Raw genomic sequence first — 25811 nt, 5'->3', positions numbered from 1 at the left:
ATGGTGGAAGATCCCATGCCTTCCTCCTACCACAGTGCTCCATCCATCACTTGTCCATTCCTTTGAGCTGTTTTCTACAGTAATGAAGTCTCTGGATCTCAGTAGATTATCTGGATGTAGAGAGCCAAACTGTGGCATGTTTACTCTTTATGTGTCTATAAAAGGGGCTTTGTCTTCCCCATCAGTAGGACATGAACATAGAGTAAAGGGCCCCTTCTGTCAGTGATCTGCTATCTCAGACACTGATTTGGCAGAAAATTAAAGGTGGTATGTCAAGCTAGTTCTGTGCTCATCTTAATTGATTACTTCCATAATAGAGGACAATTGTGTTATCATTTGTGGGAACATGTATCATAAAGCATTCGATACACATTAGTAAATTGCTTATTACTAATTATTTATTAATAAATTACTCCAAGTTAAAAGGTCCAAAGTGCAGATTCATAAATTACAGTAGCTACAACTGTTCAAAGACACACCTTGTAAAAACTATGTTCTCTTCTACTAAGAGTTCTAAACTGTCTCAAGCTAAAATTATCCACTGAGTTATATTGTTGTTTGTTCATATTTTTATCTCGTTAAGTGAATAGCAATGCTCATTTGGCATAGAAACAGGCCGATTGTAGTTTCAAGTCCACTCATGAATGGACTACTAAGGGACAGCCTGAGCATATCCTAGGCCATGGTATCTTGTCAGAGTGCTAGCAGAAGCAGGAATCTATTCTATGGTCCACAAACAAACCTTGTGAGAGATAGCATCACAAGCATTGAGAGCCCACGAAGTAACCTGAGAGAGAGGGGTTCTGTGATGCTCTAGGAGCAGATGATGACATGACAAGTGGAATCGGGGTACTAATTACATTGAGCACAAGAGTGACCATTAGTTACTACAGCATTAAAAAAGTTCTGTGGAGAAACTAGTGTCTTTCTTTGTGTGTGTGTCTGTGTGTGTGTGTGTGTGTGTGTGTGTGTGTGTGTATGTGTGTGTGTGTGTGTGTGTCTTTCTATGTTTTTAGTGGACTAAATTCTTTTTTCACATGAGAAAAAGTGTTAAGGAAATTGTCACCAATCCTAATCAACTGATTGAAGGACAATTTAATGGCTAATGGTAAATCTCTAATGTATTTTAGGAAAACATTTGGTAAATGTTTTTATATGAATATTAAAATATTACTTTTTAAAATATGCCACAGCGCAGTAAGACCAGCAAGACAGCTAAAATCCCTATTGAAGAAGTCTTTCCTGATTAAGAGAGGTAAGAGTAATGGTGAATACTTGACTACCAACTCCCTAATTTCAAAAACAGCTTGGTTTTTTCAAAATATGAACAGAGGAAATAATATAGAAATGTAATTCCATCTTCTTTTGATCTGCCTTCAAATGGGTTTGCATTCAGAATTATTTAAGTAGTTTCTGAGAAATTGTCAGTCTCAAACTTTATCATCTGAAACATGTTTGTTTATTTAATGTGAGTCTCTGATGTACACGGTATCTTTGTATAAATAAAAAGATCTCTAACTATTCCACAGTATGTGTCCTCTATGGTCATGTAACCACAAGTTGGCTTGTTATAAATGGACTTTTTATTAAAACCACATTGTGTTTATGCTACATATTATTATATACATCAATGTCAATGTCAATAAGATGACCATATTAAAAAACCAAAAATAAAGTATTCAATTATTTTAAGTTTTTTGAGAACTGAATGCTAATAAGTTTTTCTGGGTTTTGCTCCTTCTATAATTTCTCAATTTAGACATATTAGACAATTCACATATGGTATTATGTTTATCTTTAATTATCTGTTATTTAATCTGAATATATCTTGACAAAAATCTTGACCTAAGAAATAATAGACTTGCCCAAAATTTAAAGAAATAAATGGACTTTGAGTCCTGTAGGCAGTTCGGGGGATTGAACACTGCTCTTATAAACATTCTCCGGTAGCGCACGCCCTATTGACTATATTGCCAGCACCTTTTTCCTTTGGTTTTATTAGTTAGTTTAAGATATGATGATACTTGGTTTATATGATGATAGACATAATTTCCAGAGCAATTTGCCACAATAGGAGGAAGGCTGAGAAAGTGCATCATTCTACAGTCGACAGCACTGATTGGTGCATTGAGTATATGGTATCTATCTAAAAAACTGTTCATTTCTTTTACATTTTCCAATATTGTGTAGTACAGGTTTTGTAGAATGACCTAATGATTTTCTGAATTTCCTCAATGTCTGTTGTTATGTCCTTCTTTTCATTTCTGATTTTGTTAATTTGAATGATCTCTCTCCATCTTTTGATTAGTTTGGATAACGGTTTGTCAATCTTGTTGATTTTTTTTCAAAGAACCAGCTCTTTGTGTCATTGATTCTTTGTATTGTTTTATGTGTTTCTATTTTGTTGATTTCAGCCCTCTGTTTGATTATTTCCTTCTTCTACTCCTTCTGAGTGAGTTCTTTTTTTTTTTTTGGGTGGGGGGTGGAGTGTTCTATAGATATCTGTTAAGTCCATGTGATTCTTTACATCTGTTAGTTATCTTATTTCTCTCTTAAATTTCTGTCTGGTTGAACTGTCCATTGGATAGAGAGGAGTGTTGAAATCTCCGGGCAATGGTGGCGCACGCCTTTAATCCCAGCACTCGGGAGGCAAAGGTATGCGGATCTCTGTGAGTTCGAGACCAGCCTGGTCTACAGAGCTAGTTCCAGGACAGGCTCCAAAACCACAGAGAAACCCTGTCTCGAAAAAAAAAAAAAAAGAAATCTCCTACTATTAGTATGTGTGGTTTGATGTATGATTTAAGTTTTAGTAATGTTTCTGTTAGTAAGAAACATTCTTTTAGTAAGATTTCTGTGGTGTTGTGGGTGTAGTTAGCTTCCTTGGGTGGAAGTTTTCCTACTAGTACTTTCTGTAAGGCTGAGTTTTTGGATATGTACTGTTTAAATCTGCTTTTGTCATGGAGTATCTTGCTTTATCCATAGATGGTGAGTGAAAGCTTTGCTGAGTATAGTAGCCTGGGCTTGTATCCATAGTCTCTTAGTGTCTGCAACACATCTATCCAGGACCTTCTGGCTTTCATGGTTTCCATTGAGAAGTCAGGCATTATTCTGATAGGTTTGCCTTATATATTACTTGACCATTTTCCTTTGCACCTTTTAATATTCTTTCATTATTCTGTATGTTCTTTGTTTTGATTATTATATGGCTAGGGGATGCTATTCTTTTGATCCAGTCTATTTGGTGTTCTGTAAGCTTCTTGTGTCTTCATAGGGATATCCTTCTTTAGGTTGGGAAAGTTTTCTTCTATAATTCTGCTGAATATGTTTTTTGTGCCTTTGAGCTGGAGTTCTTATTCTTCTACTCCTATTATTCTTAGTGTTGGCCTTTTCATGGTAGCTCAGATTTCCTGAATGTTTTGTGTTAAGAATTTGTTGGATTTAGTGTTTTTTGACCAATGAGTATTTTCTTTATAGTATGTTCAGCACCTGAGATTCTTTCTTCTATCTCTTATATTCCGTTGGTTATACTTGTCTCTGTAGCTCCTGTTCATTTACCCAGATTTTCCATGTCCACAATTCCCTTGGTTTGTATTTTCTTTATTACATGTATTTCAGTCTTCAAGTCTTCAACTGTTTCTTTCACTTCTTTGATTGTTTTATCATGGGTATTTTTGGGTGTCTTTGAGGGATTTATTCATTTCTTCCAACTTTGTTTATCTTCTCTTCAATTTCTTTAAGGGAGATTTTCACTTCCTCTTTAAAGGTATTCATCATTTTCATAAAGTTATGTTCAAAGTCGTTTTCTTCTACATCTGGGTTAGAATGGTCAAGTCTTCCTTTTGTGTGTCTACTGGATTCTCGTGTTACCATGCTGTGTTTTAGGATATTGGAGGAATTTTTGCATAGGCACCTACCATCTCTTCCTTCAAATGAGGCCAGCAGAGTCTTGGCATCTTGGTCCAATTTTTGCTGTGGCTGTCTCGTAGGTCTCCTCAGTATTGGAGCAAGCTATGTTTCAGAATTCCACGGAGCTTGCAGGCTCTTGGGGCCCGTCAGTGTTGGAACAAACTGTGTTTTAGGGTTCCACAGAGCTTGCAGGTGAACAGGCACCACCTTGGATTTTCATTGTGGTAAAGAGGGTTGATGGAGGTCTCCCACATGCTAAGCCTTATTGGCAGTCCATTTGTTGGTGGGGCCAACACTCTGCTTCAGCCATAGGCAATGCCAAGGAAGTTATATTACAGTTTATATACTGTGAATAAAATAAACAAGAATTTGCTTTATTCCTTTTCAGAGGGCGGGCTTTTAGCATGCAGTGGAGCTTGATACATTGTCTTTGGGAACTCTGATGTTTCCTGTAAGGTACTACTACCATGGAATTGCTGCTAGGTCCCCATGTTTTTCCATGCTTCTCACCCTAGAGATAGAGTTCAGGGTGCATAACTACTGCAGGGGGCTTTGCAATAGCTCTTACCATGGGAGGTGATAGCTACTAATGCTGAACTTCTTTGCACTGCCCATTAGTGAAGGACCAGAAGCTAGAACTGAGGGGCTTCTGCAGCTTCCTCAGAAGCACTTAAGGAGAGTACACACCTTGACCCCTCTCTGGAGCTTTGCCAACCTATCAGTTTGAAATTCTTTGCAGGGGCCATTGTCCTTCGTCTGCTTGTGGTTTTGTTTTGTTTTAATTTTGCTATGCTGCAAAGGGCAGTCACCATAGACTTAGCTTCCTTGTGTCTGGAATTTTCATCTTCAATGGAATAAGGTCAACTCAAACCTTAGAGAAACTCTTTTCACTTCCATACAAGATGAGTATACTCACTTACAATTCTCCTACCACCACTAGTCCAGAGACAAAGCAACAGCAGCAACACTGTGCTACTGCTTTAACACTTCAGCTTGTGATATTGATTCTGGCTAAGATGTCTTATAGTGCTCAAGATCATAGGTGTTTTGTACACCAATTTATTATAAGTAGTAACTTTTGATAATTTTGTCTCTATTTGAAACATACAAAGAAGTCTCAATTAAGAGTTATCTATATTTGTTGTCTATAAATCAATATTCACTTTAAATTTTAAACTCATTTGGGGACAAAGTATATGTAGTAAAAAATATTGGCCTTGGCATTTAATGTTCTTATATTTTACAATTGATTATAACATATTTTGGTTTTCTACTTTATAGGTAGTCGAAGACTAAAAGATGAGGTCTCACTCAGGTAAGAATGTCTGGATTTTAAAATACACAGAGCATGTAGCGAATATAAAGTTTAGAAGCTGCCACCATGTTTTTCTCTGTGTAAGGCAGTTTCAGCTTCTTGATTATATGCTAATCAAAGCTGAATATTTATCTATGGAGAAGCATATAGTTTTAAATAACTGATTATTCCTCTGATACAGCATGAAATGCTATTAGGACTCCCTGTCTGTGGAGGTGATTCAGTGGGTAAAGTGCTGGCTGTGTATATGGGAAAATGGGAGACGGATTCCCAGGGTCTATATGAGGCCTGTTGGTCTTGTGTGCTTCTAAAATTCTGGTGAGGTTATGATGAGATTGCACGTGGACAGAGAGCATCTCCTGACATTTTCTGGATTGCTTGCCTGAGGTTTGCATTCATGAGTGAGAGACCCAGCTAGTAAACTAATGCTTAAGGTTAGGGTCAACTCCCAAGTCTATATTCCAATCACCACACCTACACACTGGCATGTATTTATCTTAAATCACACATACATAGAAATACACAGCATATAACATATTTTGCACATATATGTAAAAGGATCCATTTTCAAGTCATTAATCTTTTTCACTAATTTGTTTGTTTGAGTTGTCTGTGGGAAGAGTGTGAATAATATGGCAAGGTTCAAAACTCTCCAAGGCTTTGCTAAAGATTACCTCAGAATGGCCTTATAGACATGCTTCTGTCCAGCAGGTTAATAGCTCCCTTAATGAGTTACCCAACTGTGGTGACTCACAAGGTAGGTGAAGTTAGAAAAACAAACTGGTTGGTCCAGAGCTTACCAACTAGAAGCCCTGAAATTTGGAGCTCTTAGCTGTAGTTCAGATGGAGTAGAGCTGAGGGTACTGTATTGCTCTGCAGTGCCCTGTAAATACTCAAGACTTGTGCAGGAAGTACTGGCCATTGCGAATAAAGAGGATCCTCATAGATCAAGGTGGTTTTGGTGCATGCTTTTAATCCTAGCACTCAGAAAAGCAGAGGCAGGCGGATCTGTGAGTTCGAGGCAAGCCTGGTTTACAAGAACCAGTTCCAGGACAGGCTTCAAAACTACAGAGAAACTCTGTCTCAAAAAAACAAAACAAAAAAAAAAACAAAAAAAAAAGAATTTCATCATGTACTTGCGCACAGACTACCAATAAAGCAGCTTCAAATCACCAAAATATGGTGAATTCTGATATTGTTGGCAGCTTGAGGTTTAGATTTTTTGATGTTTGATGTTCAGATCAAGATGTTGCTCCCAAAGCAATTTCTTGGAGAGAGTGAGTGACTAAATGTAATGCCTAAAAAGTTTCTTGACAGAAAACAGGACAAGGTGCTGTAGGTTTAGGGGAAGAAATGAAATAGGAGCATTACTTACTTAGAGCACAAAACAGTCAGTTACTGCAACCATCAGAACAAAGTGTGTGGAAAAACAGCCATTCCCCTGTCTTGTGTGCTTGGATGTGTGTGTGTGTGTGTGTGTGTGTGTGTGTGTGTGTGTGTTGTTTTAATCAAGAGCTAAATTTTCTATGTTATTCTCCATGAGGAAAGGTGGAAAGGAGAGCAGTCATTAATCATCACCAACTGTTGAAGAATGAATTCAGAATTATTTGGCTCAGCCTCTTTGCCCATGCCTTTAATCCCAGAATGTGGGAGGCAGGAGGCATAGATCTCTTTGATTTCAAGACAAACACAAAACATATAGTGTATTAAAAGTTAGCTGGAATACATAATGAGATCCTGTTTCAAAAAATGTTTTTGTAAATATGTAACGTAAGATGTATGAGGGACTCAAAAATAAAGAATTTATAAACATGCTAAGTGTTTTTATATGGATAATTAAATGATGATCACTTTCAACATATGTCACAGTGAAGGAACAATGACAAGAGAGCCAGAGCAGAGAAAGAAAAAGTGTGTCACCTTCAACAAAGGTAAGAATTACTCCATCTGTCCTACCTTCCCCGAAGAAGAAGGAATAAGGAAGAGTAAAGATTTTTAGACCCCAAAAAGGAGTTAAGGAAAACAAGTATAAATCAAGCACTTTCAAGTGTGAAGTATTTTTGTCAAAACATTGCTTATTTCACTTTAATGTTGATATCTGTACAGCCTTTGAATAAATGAGAAAACATCTTTACACAGCACATGTCTTCCATAGTCACATTGCAGCAAATAGGATTGTCAGAAATACAGATTCTCCTTGAGTTTATGACAAATGCCTTGTATTTTGCACTGCATATCGCTAACACATCTCACTGCCACTAAAGTAAAATTAAGTCACAAAAAAACTTTAATCAATTATTTTCATTAACTAATTTCCTACCTTATGATGTTATTAAATCATCTGAGTTCTTAAATGTCTGTGAAAGTTCTCAGTTTGGAAAGTTTTGGCATACTGTATAGTTGTTTTCTTTAGAAATCTCCTACTTTAGGGTGGAAGTGTTTCTTTTACAGTGAATGCATTGATTTTAGGAAGACTTAACAATCCTTATATGTTTTCCTTTTCTTTCTTTTTCTTGTTCCTTGCCTCCCCTCATTCCTTCCACCCATCCCTAAATCAATCCCTCCCTCCCTCCCTCTCTTTCTTTCTTTCTTTCTTTCTCTCTCTCTTTCTTTTTTTTTCTGTGAAGTGCTAGAGGTTGAGCATAAGGCTTTGGGAGCATTGTAGGCAAGTACCCTACCCATAATCTCTGCCTTCTGTTTTTGTTAAAAAGAACATGCTAAGGGTGTATATCATTTCCATGCTGCAAAGCATGATTCAAGAATAAAAACTGAAACAAGGAGCTGGAGAGATGGCTCAGAGGTGAAGAGCACTGGCAGCTCTTCCAGAGGTCCTGAGTTCAATTCCCAGCAACCACATGGTGGCTCACAATCATCTGTAATGAGATCTGGTGCCCTCTTCTGGCCTGCAGGAATATATGCAGACAAAACACTGTAGATGTAATAAATCTTAAAAAAAATTGAAACAAAAAGCTAAGTGAAGAAAATGACATCATTCTGTATTTCAAATAATTATCTGCTTCTCCGTTGAGTCTGGAGAGACTTTGTGGCAGTGGCAGGAACACCACGTAGTATTTACTTTCACCAACTGACATCACAGTGTCTTTTATACCTAAGCTGCCAGTGGCAACCACACTAAGTAGAGAATGCAAAACCCTCTTCTCTCAAGAGGTAAGATGAAGAGAGTCAATATTATTGTGATGGAGACAGCTTTGTGTCACTGTATTATGAAGTTTGCTGTTCATGGCATCTGTGGTGGTGAGAACTGACTGAGGCCTCCTGCATAATAAGCATAGGCTTTCCTACTGAGCCGCAATCCCAGTCCACTCGTTGGTGGCTCAAGTGGCTGTCCTGAGACATGGGGAATGCTAAAAAGGCACACTAAGTTTCCTTGACTTTAAACAAGACAAAAATGAATGATTTCATTTCTTTTTTTGTTTGTTTATGTTTATTTTAGGATTTTTTTTGAGACAGGGTGTTTCTGTATGTATATTTGGAGCCTGCCCTTTAATGTATTCTCTACACAAGCTTGCCTTGAACTCCCATAGAGCCTCCTGCCTCTGTTTCCAAGCACTGGGATTAAAGGTGTGAGCCACCACTGCCAGCCTCCAATGTTTCATTTCTAAAAGCAAACTGCAAGTGAACAGTGAAGGATTGAGTGAGTTTATTGTTTACATATGTGAACTTGTACAATGATCCTATGTCAGAAGGAAGCCCATGGAATTTGCTGCTCCAGCCTCACAGCTGCTTCTCTGATGCTCTTGCACTTGAGGTTGAGCTTGGTGTTATTACTCCCAAGGGAGAGATCTTTCCAGTAATTCATTTCAGGGGAGATGATGCCTGCTATCATGAGCCTCCTTTAAGCTGCATATAAGTCTGGAACACAGATGGAACTAAGGATATTCTTTCCCCAAAGGGGATGAGGAGAGGAAGCTTGATGCCTGCCCTCCCTTGAGCTGTTATGTAAAAGTCTCTGTCCTTCTTCTCTTTCTTTCTGCCAGGTTTCATCCTGATACAAAAGACAGAAACAATACATATAGTCCCAGTGGTAGGAATTTGCCTGATAAAATGAACAATTTTAACTAAAAGGCTCAACAAGGTTCTTTGTTTCCTTGAAGAACAAAAATATGTATAGGCCCATGGATCTTGTTTTCCATTTTGAATATGTTGTTTTGTTTGTGAGACACAGTTTTATTATTATGTAGTTCTGACTGTCTTGGGAATCACAGGGTGATTGTTTATTTTTAGGTATTGTGCTTGATAAGTTTAAGTCTTGTTTGATTTGAAATAAACAAAATGGATTAATTCTACATGAACAAATTTCCTAAAAAAGAGTATTTAGAATAGTCTAGATTAGTCTCAAAAATGGATACTATGTATCTAATCATTTTATATGTTATATTTCTCTAGCATTGTAACAAATTCATTTTGATTTTTTTAGAAGTACATTACAATACCAATAAGAAGCCTTTTTGCAGGTAAGGTCTAAGAATACAATAATGCTAAGGAAATTCCAAGATAACAAGCCAATTATTGGTTGTATTCTCAGATAGATGCTGATTTATACACTCAATTTTTGCTTTGTCTTACAATCCCCATAGTATTATCAATGTATTTTAGCCAGAAATATTGTTGTTTTTAGATCGTGGTCATGAGTTGTATACTCAACCATCATGTCCCAAGTACCAATTCTGCGTTTTGGAAAATGAGCCTACTGATGATAACCACACTCTCTATGTCCATCTGACACTTAGTGCCTTTTCAATTTTTTTCTGAAATCAGCTAGTGAACTAGGTCTTCATCGCATTTGTCATTCTGAGAGCTGACAGGATTTGGGATCATTCTGCATTATCACACAGTATTACAAGAAGCCAACAAATTACTTTCTTCCTTTGACACCATCTCCACATGCAGAGGCCCTTTTGTTCTGTGTAGGACCCTTTTATAGATGGTGGAAGATCCCATGCCTTCCTCCTACTACAGTGCTCCATCCATCACTTGTCCATTCCTTTGAGCTGTTTTCTACAGTAATGAAGTCTCTGGATCTCAGTAGATTATCTGGATGTAGAGAGCCAAACTGTGGCATGTTTACTCTTTATGTGTCTATAAAAGGGGCTTTGTCTTCCCCATCAGTAGGACATGAACATAGAGTAAAAGGCCCCTTCTGTCAGTGATCTGCTATCTCAGACACTGATTTGGCAGAAAATTAAAGGTGGTATGTCAAGCTAGTTCTGTGCTCATCTTAATTGATTACTTCCATAATAGAGGACAATTGTGTTAACATTTGTGGGAACATGTATCATAAAGCATTCGATACACATTAGTAAATTGCTTATTACTAATTATTTATTAATAAATTACTCCAAGTTAAAAGGTCCAAAGTGCAGATTCATAAATTACAGTAGCTACAACTGTTCAAAGACACACTTTGTAAAAACCATGTTCTCTTCTACTGGGAATTCTAAACTGTTTCAAGCTAATAACCTGAAATTATCCACTGAGTTTTATTGTTGTTTGTTCATATTTTTATCTCGTTAAGTGAATAGCAATGCTCATTTGGCATAGAAACAGGCCGATTGTAGTTTCAAGTCCACTCATGAATGGACTACTAAGGGGCAGCTTGAGCATAGCCTAGGCCATGGTATCTTGTCAGAGTGCTAGCAGAAGCAGGAATCTATTCTATGGTCCACAAACAAACCTTGTGAGAGATAGCATCACAAGCATTGAGAGCCCACGAAGTAACCTGAGAGAGAGGGGTTCTGTGATGCTCTAGGAACAGATGATGACATGACAAATGGAATCGGGGTACTAATTACATTGAGCACAAGAGTGACCATCAGTTACTACAATTTTAAAAAATGTGCTGGAAAGAAACTACTGTCTTTGGTGTTCTCTCTCTCTCTGTGTGTCTCTCTTTCTCTCTCTATCTCTTTCTGTCTTTCTCTCTTTGTCTCCCTCATGTGTGTCTATGCTTTCGGTGGACTAATTTCTGTGGACTAAATCTTTCCTTTCTTTCACATGGGAAAAGTTTTAAAAAAGTGTCACCAAACCTAATCAACTGATTGAAGGACAAGTTAATGCTTGACTGTAAATCTCTAATGTATGTTAGGAAATCAAACATCAAATAATCAAAGCATTTGGTAAATGTTCTTGTATGAATATTAAGATATTACATTTTAAAATATGCAACAGCGGCATACGACCACCTGGAGAGCTGAAACCAATACTTAAGAAGTCTCTTCAGATCAGTGGAGGTAAGAGTAATCATGAATACTTTGCTGCTACTTCCCTAGTTTCAATAGCAACTTAATTCATTCAAAAAAGGAACAAAGTAAATAAGATATAAACGTAATTTCATGTTTTAAAATTTGCCTCCTAATGTTCTTCACATTCAAAATTATTTCAGAAATGATTTTCTGAGAAATTTCAGTATCAAACTATATTATCTGAACCATGTTTATTTATTTAACATAGCCACTGATGCACACAGTATCTTTGTATAAATATAAGGACCTCTAACTAGTCCACAGTATGTGTCCTCTAGAGTTATGTGACAGCAATTTTGCTTGTTATAAAATGAATTTTTCTTTCATTTTTATAATAAATATATTACATTTTTGCTACATATATATTAGTGTCAATGAAAGGTGATCATGTAAAAAACAGAAATACAGTATTCAATTACTTTCATTAAGGATTTTGAGAACTAAATTAACTACATTTTATGGGTTTTGTTCCTTTCTGTAATTTCTCTACTTAGACATATTAGAAAATTCACATATGGTTTTATGTTTATCTTTAATTATCTGCTATTTAATCTGACTATTTCTTGGCATACGAAATAATAGGCTTGGTCAACTTTTTTAAAAAATGGACTTTGAGTCCTGTAGGCAGTGCTGCGGATTGAACATTGCCATTCTAAGCATTCTAGACTAGTGCTCGCCCTAATGGCTATACCGCCAGCACCTTTTCCTTTGGTTTTATTAGTGGAGGATATGGTGATACTTGGTTTATATGCTGATAGACATAATTTCCAGAACAATTTGCCACAGTAGGAGGAAGGCTGAGAAAAGAGCATCATTCTGCAGGGGACAGCACTGACTGGTCCACTGAGTCTGGATAAGATTCTAAGAGTGGAAGGAACACTGCAGAGTTTGGGCTCTCCGCTGTCACCACAGTGTCTTTCACACCTGCCTTGCCTATAGAGAGCACAGCATCAAGTGAATAGGAGTATGTGGAGTGTAGAGGGTCTGAAAGACTTTATTGAAAAGAGTCAGTATTATTGTAATGTGGGTGACTGTCCTTTACATTATTTCCACACTAAATTTCCTTTGTGGTGACGATGGTTGATGGAGGTCTCTCACATGCTAAGCCTCATTGGCAGTCCATTTGTTGGTGGGACAAATGCTTTGCCTCAGCCATAGGCAATGTCAAGGAGATTATACTGCAGTTTCCATACTGTGAATGAAATAAGCAAAAATTTGCTTTATTCCTTTGTAGAGGGCAGGCTGTTAGCATGCAGTGAAAGCTGCTCACTTGAAGCTGTGTATGTGTGGACACAAACGTTTCCTGTGAGGTACTACTCCCATGGAATTGCTGCTTTTTCCCCATGTTTCTTCCATGCTTCTCGCCCTGGAGATACAGTTCAGGGTCATAACTACTGCAGGGGGCTTTCCCATAGCTCTTACCATGGGAGGTGATAGCAGCTAGTGCTGAGGTTCTTTGCACTGCCCATTAGCAAGGGACCAGAAGCTAGAATTGAGGGGCTTCTGCATCTTCCTCAGAAGCACTTGAGGAGAGAGCACACAATGCCCCCTCTCTCTCTGTATGTAGCTTTGCCACCCTGGCATCTGGAAATTCTTTGCCCTTGGTCTACCTGTGTTTCTTAACTTTTGCTATGCTGCAAAGAGCAGTCCTCATAGACTTAGCTTCCCTGTGTCTGGAATTTTCATCGTCAACGAAATAAGTTCAACTTAATCTTTAGAGAGGCTCTTTTCACTTCCATGCAAGATGAGTATGCTCACTTGCAATTCTCCTAACACCACTAGTCCAGAGATAAATCCAGCAGCAGCAACACTGTGCTACCAATTAACACTTCAGCTTGTGATATTGATTCTGGTTAAGATGTCAGTTTCTCTGTTTGATAATGCTCATGATCATAGGTATTTTGTATACCAATTTATTATTAGTATCGACTTTGATAAAATTGTCTCTGTATTTTAAACATACAAAGAAGTGTAAATTAAGAGTTATCCTTGTTTTTATTGTCTATAAATCAGTATTCACCTTGAAGGCTACACAGATTCAAGGTATATGTAGTAACAAAGCATTGGCTTTGGCATTCAATGCTCTTTTTTCTACAGTTACTTATAACATATTTTGCCTTTCTACTCTGTAGATAATGGAAGAAATCAAGACCAAATCCCACTCAGGTAAGAATGTCTGGATTTTAAATACAGTATGTAGAGAATATAAAGTTCAGAAGCTGGCACCAAGTTTTCCTCTGTTTAAGACAATTTTAGCTTCTTGATTATTCGCTAATGAAAGCTGAATTATGCCTCAGATACAGCGTGCAATGATGTTAGGACTCCCTGTCTGTGGCGGTGATTCAGCACATAAAATGCTGGCTGTGCATATGGGAGAATGGGAGATGGATGCCCAGGGTCCACATGAGGCCTGTTGGTCTTGTGCGCTTCTAAAATCCTGGTGAGCTTTGGTGAGATTGCAGGTGGAGACAGAGCATACTCTCACATTTTTCTGGATGTCTTGCCTGGATTGCTAGCCTGGGGCTTGCATTCATGAATGAGATTCAGCCATATAACTAAGGCTGAGGGTGAGGGTCGACACCCAAGTCTGTACTCCAATCACCACACCTATACATTGGCATGTATTTATCTGAAATCATACATACTTACAAATACACTGCACATAACATGCAGTTACATATATGTAAAAATATTAGTTTTCAGGCTGTTAATCCTGTTTACTAGTATGTTTGGGACAAGATGTCTGCTGGGAAGAGTGTGGGCAAAACTCTCCCAAACTTTGCTGAGAAAATCACCTCAGAATGGCCTTATAGACATGCTTCTGGTTAGCAGGTTTATTTCCCTCTTAATGAGTTCCACCTCTGTGGTGAATCCCTAGGTAGGTGGAACTTACAAAAAGAAAGTGTTTGTTCCAGAGTTTGTCAATCAGAAACCCTGAAATTAGGAACTTTTAGCTGTAGATCCGATGAATCAAAGCTGAGGGGACAGTGTTGCTCCCTAGTGTCCTATAAAATGACTCAGAAATACCCTTGAGTATAAAGAGTTTCAACATATGCATGTGGACACACTATCAAATCTTCAAGGCACCAAAATATGACTTCTGAGACTGATGGCAACTTAATGCTTAGACATAGAGTCCATTTCATGTTTTCCCAGAGCAACTCTTTGAAGAGAGTGCTATGAAATGAAATGCCTAATTTTTTTTTTTTTACAAAAAACAGGCCATGGTACATTAGGTTTAGGGGAACAAATGAAATAGGAGCATTAAGTGCTCAAAACCATCAGTTACTGCAACCATCATAACAAGTGTGTGCAAAACTCGCCATTTCCCCCTCTTATGTGATTGGATGTGTGTGTGTGTGTGTGTGTGTGTGTTGCATGTGTGTGTTGCACGTGTGCATGTGTCTGTGCCTGTTGCATGCTTTGCATATTTTTTTGTGCAGACATGAGGGAAAGAGGAGGATATTGGTGTCTTGCATCATTCTCTAACTTATCCACTTGACATAAGATCTCTGACTGACGCTGGAGCTGGTCTGGCAGCCAACAAGCCCAATTGGTAGTCTCTTCCACCCACAGTACTGGGGTACATGTGCATGTGTCCATGCCCAGTTTTTTATGTGGATGCTGAGGATTCAAACTCAGGTTGCTCTGTGTTGGCAGCAAACATTCTTATTGACTGAGCCATCTCCCAAACCACTGGCTTTTTAAATTTTTATTTTTAAATAGAACTATGAGTGAGTCTTCACTGAATGTTACATAGATTGAGACAAGTTGAAACTGCCAAAGTAAAAACTTTTTAAAACCTGGGTCAACGTTGAATTACATAAATGCAAAAATATAGTGCACAGATAACAAATCTTTCAAGAGAGATGCTCTAAGGACCAAACTCACCCCTCACTGCATGCTTTTATTCTAAAGGCTCTCTGAAAACCCTCATGTTACAACAGAGGACACGGCCACCACCTCTGCTATTAAGGTAAAATTCTCCTTTGTGAAATTTGTTTCCTTATGAATTTTGTTAAAATGCAGCAGTACTCTACCTATCACAGTTTTATATGGAAATTTGGTCAGAGAAAAGTGTTTGGTATCAGTGAACCATCCTTTCTATAAATTCCAGTGAGCAGTAAGTCCTTGCAGATAGCGGTGGCCAATAGGAGAATGAACTGGAAACACAGGGAGTGGAAGATTGAGTGCAGTTCTCATATATTAGAAGATGCCTGGTGCTTGATCAAGGATGGTTTGCAGAAATAGATACACATTAGACTGATTTTTAAAACAACTGTGGTGATACATCTGAATACATTTTAGAGGGTCCAGTTATTGTAGTGGTCCAGGCATCACCCAGGTGCCTTTTCTCTCAGCATAATTGCAGGTAGGTTGTCTCTTCCCTTGGATAGTCCTATTTCAGGATCACAGATAAAAGCATCTCCTCTGTTTGTCTCTTTTCTTCTGTGTTTATATTAGCAAGAAATTTTGGAAATTTAGCTATTTGTAATCTGTTCAACCAAGTTTTCATTATGAAGAGATTACAGACTGTTTTCTATTTGATTTCACTAGGAGGATATTGACAACTCTTCCTCCAGGTGCACAGTAAGTATTTTTTCCCCAATTAGCCAGCAATTGTAGATGTGAAGATTCAATTACCATATAGTAATACTTTGGTTTCTGGATATTTGCTCTGTACTTGACAATAATATACACTCTGATTCTTTGTATCATGTTTTTTATTTATTTATTTTACTTTTTCTTTTATTCTTTAAGACAATCTTTTTTATTTTACATACCAACCCCAATTCCCTCTCCCTCCCTTCTGCCTGCTCTCCCAACTCCCCACCACCCCACTCCACACTACCCCACTCCCCATTCATTCCTCATAGAGGATAAGGTCTCCCACGGGGAGTCAACAAAGTCTGTCATATCCCTTGAGGCAGGACTAAGGCTATCCTCCCTGTATCTAGGCTGAGTAGAGTATCCCTCCATAGGGAATGGGTTCCAAAAAGCCAGTTCACATACTAGGGGTAAATAAATACTGGACCCACTGCCAGTGGACTAACAAAACTGACCAAACCATATGACTGTCACCCACATTCAGAGGGCCTAGTTTGGTCCTGTGCCAGTTCCCTAGTTGTCAGTCAGGAGCCAGTGAGCTCCCACAACCTTGGGTCAGCTGTTTCTGCGGGGTTATTTTTTCTATAATCGACCTCATATTTGATCACAAAGCAAATCTCAACAGATTAAAAAAAGTGGAAATAACCCCGTGTCTTATTGGATCACCTATGGGTTAAAGTTAGAATTCAACAACACTAATTGCAAAAATTCCACGTATTCATGGAAACTGAACAATTCTCAACAGAATTACCCCTGGATCAAGGAAAAATAAAGGAAGCCTTCCTAGAATTTAATGAAAATGAATGCATGACATACCCAATTCTTCGGGATACTTTGACAGCATTACTAACAGGAAAATTCATAGCACTAAGTGCCTACATAAAGAACCTGGAGAAATCTCACACTAGCATTTTAACAACACACCTGAAAGCTCTAGAACAAAAAAGGGAGTCTCACCCAGGAGGAGTGGATACCAGGAAATTATCAATTTGAAGACTAAAATCAATAAAATAGAAACAAAGTAAATGAAACAAAGAGTCAGTGGGACAAAGAAATGGGTTTTTGAGAAAATCAGCAAGATAGACAAACCCTTATTCAAACTAATCAAAAGAAAGAGAGACAAAATCCATATTAACAAAATCAGAAATGAAAAGGGGGACATAACATCAGACACTGAGGAAATCCAGAGAATTATCAGGTCATATGTCAAAAATCTGTATTTGAGAAAAGTGGAAAATGTAAAGGAAATGGACAATTTTCTTTTGTGTTTTAACCCTTCAGAAGGTATAAAGCAAACAGAAGAGCTCGCTCTGTTTGTATACCCTACTTAACATTACAAATGGCTAACAACTAGCTAGTTACCTTGAACCATCTAAATTCAACATTAGGAGAGACAGGGGCAGACTTGACATAATTATGACACTTAATAAAACCATTAGTAACTGTAATTTTAATATTGTCAGAACCAAACTCAAATGCTCTTTCTTTTAAGCCTAATCCAACTTGGTTTCTGAATTAATATTAGCTATTATGTATGATCAAGGTGAGTCATTGGTCAAGGGAGGTCTTAGCAGGGAGACAGATCTCAAGTGATTTTAATAAACAGACATTCAGTTGCCAGACATCTTCCAAGATTTCAGTGAAAAATCATTAGCATATAAATTGACATGATTAAAACAAATGCAAATTTTAGACTAATGTCAAAATTTTAGTTTGATACAGAAAGTAAATGGTAATGTGATGAGTGTGGCAACCATGGAGTGTTCCCCTTGGCGTGAAGGGACCAACACCTTGGATATGCAAAAGATTAGAATACAAACCACAATATACAAACCACAATATCACTAATAGAAATGAGATCTTAGCACAGAAACATTGCGAGACCCTGTCTCACCCAGTGAAAGCAGAGAGCTGCCTCCTGAAAGTTATCCTATGCCCTTCACACACACACACACACACACGTGCACGCACACATGTATGCATGTACGTATACACACACGCACTAGCATAGCACAAACAGGCATATTAATTCAAGCACACAAGCAAACACACACTCCAATAGTAATTTTTAGGATAATACAATATTGATTATTCAGATAATAAATGGTGTCTATATATTCATTGGCACTCCTGTTGTGTAACTAACATATAAGGAAAATATTTTCAGGGTCTCTCAGTCATCTTCAGTGTTTCTAATTTCCATGTGACATGTGTCCTGGAAAACCATACTTGTACCATGTGGCCCTTTCATTTCCCTTTTATAACTGGCTTAAGCATATTTAGTTAATGATGAAGCAATGAGTGAAACATATGGCGTGTGAAAATGTGTCTAAGGCTCACAAATCTCTAGCTTTGATGTGTTCACGCTCATCATTCTCAAGGAAACCAAATGAACTGAACATTTTCACATGATGCCCTTGAGCAGTTCGGACACACATGTAGTATGTTACTTCCTCATCTGTTTTCCTTTACAAACAATGCTTCTCAAGCTATTTTGTTTACCATCTCCACGCTACATTGTTTGATCATGTTACGTAAGCTCTGGAACGTTTGAGTATTTCACATAAGTAGCACAAATCCTCCTCAAACCTGGTACAGAAAGGTAAACATAGACTGCTAAGTTAGGAGTCTCCCTGAGATGTCATGAATGATTAAGGCCTAGCATCATTATTTGTAATTGGAATAAAAGTTGGGGAGGCTCTCCTTCTGACAAACAGCATCAAATGCATTTTCAAAACTGGCACTTCCTAAATATATTTATTTATTTATTAATTAAAGATTTCTGCCTCCTCCCCGCCACCGCCTCCCATTTCCCTCCCCCTCCCCCAGTCAAGCCTCCCTCTCTCGTCTGTCCGAAGAGCAATCAGGGTTCCCTGCCCTGTGGGAAGTCCAAGGACCACCCACCTCCATGCAGGTCTAGTAAGGCACATGGTTCCAATGGGATACATACAATTTCATCACCACCGTGATTGAGGCCGGCAGGCATGGTGCTGTAGCAGCAGCTGAGAGTTACATTTAAATCTATACAAGGAACCAAGAGCTCACTAGAAATGGCACCAGTCTTCTGAAACCCAAGACCACACAACTCCTCCAACAAGGCCACACCACCTATCCTTCCCCCCAAATAGTTCCACTGCCTGGAAACCAACATTCAAATATATGAGCCCATGAGTCTGTTCTCATTCAACCCACCACAGAGATGCTGGAACAGGCCATTGCATTCATCAGCCATATATAAAAACAGTCATAGCTAAGGAGTAAGAGTTTGGATGGCATCTCCCAGAACCCTTCCTTCAGCCCCATAGTTTCCATGTGCTGTGGGTAGTGGCACACTTTATTCATGCATTTCAAAAGTCACCCTCACTATTCTGTTATCCCGGGAACCTAATGGGCAATTGTGAAAGCCATGGGGAAAGCAGTAGTGTGGTGCAGAAGAGCGAGGTTCTTTTTGTTTCCGAAGCCCCCGATTGTCACATTCTCTTAATCTGGATGGAATGTAAAATCCTTGTCATAAAGACAGGAGAGGACACATTGTGTCTTTTTTTCCATCTTTCTTTTATAGAGCGGTAGCAAAGAACAGTAGAAAAGAAGGCATAAAGCTGAATAGATCCCCTTTTAAGATTCTCAAACTCTGGGCCTTTGACTAAACCAATGGAAGCAAAAGTTTCAGGATATCAGCGGTTATGTGATAAAATTAGCCTGAGAAAACAAACATTTGGGGACTCTAAATCAAGACCCTGACATTAACAGATAAGTTCTAAAATGAACAAAAATAAGTGAGATTTTCAATGAAATCTAACATCTCAAAATTTCCTTAAAGGTTGAAACAAAGAAGGGAGAAGATTTCCTTCCTCCACCTAATATGCATGACATCGTGCCCCAGCCTCCTGCCCATGCCGATGCCACATCAACTTCTCATGTTAGTGAAACAGGTGACAATCGTCAGTCATCGGAGGAAACTACTGTTAACACCACCAGCGTTAGTGAAAGAGGTGACAATCTTCAGTCTTCGTCATCTAAGGAAACTACTGTAAACAACACCAGCGTTAGTGAAAGAGGTGACAATCGTCGGTCATCTGAAAAAACTACTGTTAACACCATCAGCGTTAGTGAAAGAGGTTACAATATTCCATCATCTGAGGAAACTACTGTTAACAACACCAGCGTGGATCACACACCTCCTCTAGGTACTTATACTGGGCATGCAAGGGGGAGAACACATGCTGTCCCTGACCTTGCTCCTGGTAGCCACACTGGTGACACCATGGACCCTGTGCAACATTCTGACCCTGTTCTTGATACCTGCTTAGAAGAGAACACAGTGTCTTAGCTTCACTACTGACCAGAAATCTGCTCTTGTTTGTATCCCAGGTGACACGTTGGACCCTCAGAATGCTCATATGCGGGTTCTTGCTTCACGTCCTGCTCACGGCACCAGCTATGCAGCAAATACTCCCGTCATGGTTTTTCCAATTTGGGCAGCAACCACATCCTTGCTCCTCCTAACATCGTCAATGTGGTTGCTGCAGTTGGTGGCTTTGACGATGCCGTGGGTATGGAACCTAATTTAGAAATCCTGCACAGTTAAAGTTAAAGGAGCTTAACAAGGTAAGTTAGACCACACCAATGGCTTAAAATAGATAAATATTTCTGTGCGGGAAATCCAATTCTCTTTGGCTCTAATATGCATGATGATAAATAAATTTCATACTTTGTATAGGACTCTTTAGATATTACCTATAACTAGAAAAAAATGATTATCTTTTCTAGTCATATTGAAAATGCATCACATAAAATTAACACAATCAGTTTAGTCCAACCAAACTGACCAAGTAAAGTTGGTAAGCACACAGTTGCCTCCCATGCTGGAATGAGGAAATGATTTTCACTCTTAATGTGAAACTTGTATTTTCTGAATGGCGAAGCAGGGAAATGTAACTGTTAGATATTAGTTGTTATTTTTCTGTGTCCATACACTGTGACTTATGTGGACAGCATTATTTTGGAAACAAACACCCCAAAAGAAACAACCTCTGAGAATAAAACCAGTGAAACAAGACTCCACATTCTCACCATTCTCAAATACAATTTTACTCATTGTGACATGACACTACATAGGATTCTATGGGTGATGCCTCTGTTATTGCTTATCTTGACGATGCTACCAATGATGTTCTTGATACTACTGATAATTCTTGCTTTTCTTTTTAGTTTCTGCTGAACAACCTATGAAGAGCTCCTGTTGTTAAGTGTCAGAAATATTTTTTGAGGTTTTTTTTTTCATTTAATTGTTTGAAGAATATTTTCAGTTTACTCTTTGACATTTTAATGTATGTAATTCAGATCATCCATGTTGCTCATATCTTCCCCATCCCTGTCCTCTGCCTCCATCCCATCCCCTAACTTGTCCTCATCCCATTTTTGTGTCATTTATCTTAAGGAGTAAGACTTCCAGTAGGATCCCCCACAGCCAAGTGCATGTGGACATTACCAGTTGGACTAAGTGTGTTATTAAAAAAGGGAGGGAGACATAACATCCATCTTTCACCAGTTTTGCAGATAAATTACATATAGTGTTTTGTTCCTTGAATTACTGGCCAGTTTAAAACATTAACTCTTATCTAATTCTATAGACCTTATTATGCTTTCAGTACATGTAAAGCTTGCTAAACTTTCATTCACCTATTTAAACATGTACTGTACATGCATCCCCAGAGAAAGAACACAACTCAAGGGGATACACAAGTCAATAGGAATTTGACTTTATCTAGTGGAATACACTGATAAATTCTGAAAGATAAACAAAAACACTTTGCTACTTGGACTTTCTCTCTTACTCCTTGATCAGAAGCCTCCTAGTTGTGCGGAATTCTAAGGAGGTTAAGGAACTGTAATGGAGAGTTGAAAGGAGCAAAGGGTCAAAAGTATTTCCAAGAGGTCAATAAATTCATTATTCTGCCATCCGATAAAATATTGAAATCAATTTCTGCCTAGAATGAATTTCATGAGATTTCCAGAAAAGGAGTAGAGTTGTTCATTTGTAACAAAAGATGACAAATATTAGATGCCGAGTTTGCCACATCTTTATGAATACAAATATAGATATGTATGGGTTCCTTGGCACCCTATTGTTCAACATTCAGGAATGAAAAATTCCACTGAGAGTTGTTGAGGCTAAGAGGCCCAGCTAGGGCTAGAATATAAGAATCAACATGGCTTATGTGTGTGGGGGTTTATATATTTATATATGTACAATTAAAATACCTGGTCTTTTAAATGAGCTCAATATTTTGAGAATGCATGATTTTAAAACTTTTTGAGGAAGCATGTGGAATGTACTGCAGGGGATGAAAGAATACTATAAAAATATATAAAAAATAAATTATAATGTATTTCTGGTTCCTTCATATGTAATCTAGTTCCTTCTTAGTCCACCTCCTTTTTGGTATTCTAAAAAAAAACTATTAACCTGTTGTACATTATTTTGAAAGATTAAAGATATAAGACACCTTTAAAAATGATGTTGTTATGATATTATTACATTGGCTTTCAAGTGACAATCTGTCAGAAATATTTTATAAAATTTAGAAATTTTCCTCAATTGGACCTTGGGAGCTCAGTCCAGTGCTCCAATGGGGGTCTCTGTCTCCATCTCCATCCATTGCCAGATGAAGGTTCTATGGTGATATGCAAGATATTTATAAGTGTGGGACAGTTCAGGCGTCCTCTCCTCAGCTGCTCAAGGAACAAGCTGGGGACATCTCCTTGGACACCTGGGAACCTCTCTAGATTCCAGTCTCTTGCCAACCCTAAAATGGCTCCCTTAATTAAGATATATACTTCCCTGCTCCCATATCCACTCTTCCTCCATCCCCACCATCCCATTCCCCCAAACTCTCCCCATCCTTCCCTTCTCACTTCTCTCTCCCCCTCTCCACCTCACCCATCCCCCAAGCTCCCAATTTTTGCCTGGCTATCTTGTCTACTTCCAATATCCAGGAGGATAACTATATGTTTTTCTTTGGGTTCACCTTCCTATTTAGCTTCTCTAGGATCACGAAGTATAGGTTCAATGTCCTTTATTTATGGCTAGAATCCACTAATGAGTGAGTACATACCATATTCATCTTTTGGGGTCTGGGTTACCTCACTCAGGATAGTGTGTTCTATTTCCATCCATTTGCATGCAAAATTCAAGATGTCGTTGTTTTTTACCGCTGAGGAGAGAGAACATGAACAAGAAAGTCAGGACCGCAAGGGGTACACCCACCCACTGTGACAGTGGGGCTGATCTAAGGGGAACTCACCAAGTCCAGCTGGACTGGGACTGATGGAGCATGTGATCAAACCGGACTCTCTGAACATGGCTGACAAGGAGGGCTGAAGAAGCCAAGGACAATGGCACTGGGTTTTGATTCTACTGCATGTACTGGCTTTGTGGGAACCTAGTCTGTTTGGATGCTCACCTTCCTAGACCTGGATGGAGGAGGGAGGACCTTGGACTTCCCACAGGGCAGGGAACCCTGACTGCTCTTTGGACTGGAGAGGGAGGAGGAGGGGGAATGAGGGGAAGGGGAAGAAAATGGGAGGAGGTGAAAAATTTTAATAATAATAATAAATAAAATCTGTACTTACTCTCAGAAAAAAATAGAAATTATAATGTTAAATATTTCTCTGAAAATTGATACAGTATATATTGAATTTTGTATATAAGTTTTTAGTAGCTTTTCATTAAAATATACTATGAAAATATTTTAAACTATTTCTTTGTATTGTACAAGCTGATGGCATGACCTCTTGATGACATGTTTAAGGAGAAAGCTTCTATTATAGCTATCAGAGATAGAACAGACAGCGGCACATCAAATCACGCAGAGCAGAAATAGATGTTGGCTGAACATAGTCAACTGCACCTGCCTATGATAGAAGCAGAAGCAGAGCAGAGAGGCAGATGGAGAGAGACAGAAGAGGAGACACAGAGAGAGGGAGAGGAACATAGAGACAGGAGGAGACAGAGAGATAGGTTTAGAAAGAGAATGAGAAGCTGGGAGAGGGATGCTTCTGAACTAGAGGGAGTTTAGGGTAGGGAGCAGGGTAGAAGACCTAGAACACGAGCATGGACTCTGACATGTTCAGTGGGTACTGGTGCTACTGAAGGACCTGGAGGCTAGTCTGTACCTTGTTATAGTAATAGATAATGACCACAGATAGTCAACTTTTCCTACTGCCAGTGAGAAGAGAAATGACCCCTTTGAGAAGAGGAAGTAGCTTCACAAGTTTTTAAGGAATGTTGGATTTATCTAACCTCCAGAAAGCCTCCAAAAGTCCAGGTTGAGCCCATTTCTGGGTATCTGGGCCTGCAATTGCAGTTTTGGAAACTGGAGTTCAATGAATTTTAGTGGATTTTCCAAGGCACAAACCAGTCATGTTGAGGTTTCCCTTCTCACACTGCTCTCACATGAGTGAAAACACCACTCGAACTACTCTATTGGCCTTAACATCCATAGATTTAAACTGTGGCTGCTTACCTGCATTCCCTCTTTACTTTTTATGACATTCCATCACCCAGCACATATTAAGTGAGCAAAGTCCCTCACTGAGGGTGGGGCCTTATGAGCCCCTTCCTGTGTGTGATTATCATTGTGTCCTGGACACCATTTCACAGAAACAATCTTCAACCTCTGCCTCTCACTTCCAAAGCAGTCCCTGAGCCTTGCAGCGTGTTGTGGTTCAGGTGTCCTGCTGAGGTCTGAGAACTGCACAGTTATGTATTCTCTAAACTTTGGCCAGGTGTGAGTCTGTGCAGTCAGCAGAGCCCACTTCCTAAAGAAGCCTCTCTCATTAGGGATCACAGTTGCTCAAATGTATAGGTGTCAGGGAGAGTACCTAGAAGGCAGCTTGATGCCATGGAATTTTAACAAAACAACAACAGAGGGCCTATTTTGTGGATTCACCACAACAGTGATTAACTCAGAGTCACCAATACTGCATCAGCATGGCAGTAAGGAAATAAAAGCACTTCCACTGGGAGTCATTTCCAGGTTTGAATTTTCTCCATGTTCCCTGTCTTCCCTCCAAATCTGTGCCTTTCTGAAGAAGTGTGCCTGTCCCTTTGTCTGGTTGTGTGTATGTGTGTGTGTGTGTGTGTCTGTCTGTCTGTCTGAGTCTTTGTCTGTCCCTATGTCTGTCTGAGTCTTTGTCTGTCCCTATGTCTGTCTGTCCCTACATGTGTCCCTATGTGTGAATTTGTGTGTCTGCCCCTTTTCTTGCTCTCTCTTTTATTGAATTTCCCCATAAGAATCACCTGGGGAAGGAGTGGGGTACTTTACAGAAATCATTCATGGAGTCTTACAAGGGATTAAGGTAGTGAGCACAACTGAACCCAATTTACCCAGCCTTAAAAAGAAATTACAAATACCATGATTGCCCAGTAATGCTGCTGTGCCCAACTGTTTTGGTGGATACTCATTTAGAAGTGTTTTCAACCTCTATGTCTGCTCTTTTATACAAATGATAAACATGAATTGTTCTGGATCAGGGGCACAGAAAAAGACATAATTGATTTCCAGAAAATTCCGTTAGGCTGGAAGAAGCCGCGCTCTTCCGGGAAAATGGCGACTCCCGCTCCCACACCAGAGTTGCCACAGGCCGCGGAGCCTGCGCCCTCTGTGGGCCCCGCCGGGGAACCCTGCCCGCCGGCCAGCCGCAGCCCGTGCACA

At 39.0% G+C, this 25811-nt stretch overlaps 1 long non-coding RNA gene across 1 annotated transcript; it reads left to right on the top strand.

Annotated features, from left to right (window-relative positions):
• Nucleotides 1-7107: 7107 nt before the first annotated feature.
• LOC121461671 lies at nt 7108-16066 on the top strand. Its single transcript, XR_005976215.1, has 5 exons — nt 7108-7152; nt 11411-11472; nt 13617-13650; nt 15403-15460; nt 16042-16066. It is a non-coding gene; the product is annotated as an uncharacterized LOC121461671 (long non-coding RNA).
• The last annotated feature ends 9745 nt before the right edge of the window (nt 16067-25811 follow it).

Source organism: Microtus oregoni, unplaced genomic scaffold (assembly GCF_018167655.1).
Source record: "Microtus oregoni isolate MIOR12 unplaced genomic scaffold, Mior012 000001F_ref0000356, whole genome shotgun sequence".
Lineage (NCBI taxonomy): Eukaryota > Metazoa > Chordata > Mammalia > Rodentia > Cricetidae > Microtus > Microtus oregoni.
Note: the sequence above shows the minus strand (reverse complement) of the source record. Positions and strands in the feature narration are given on the sequence as shown.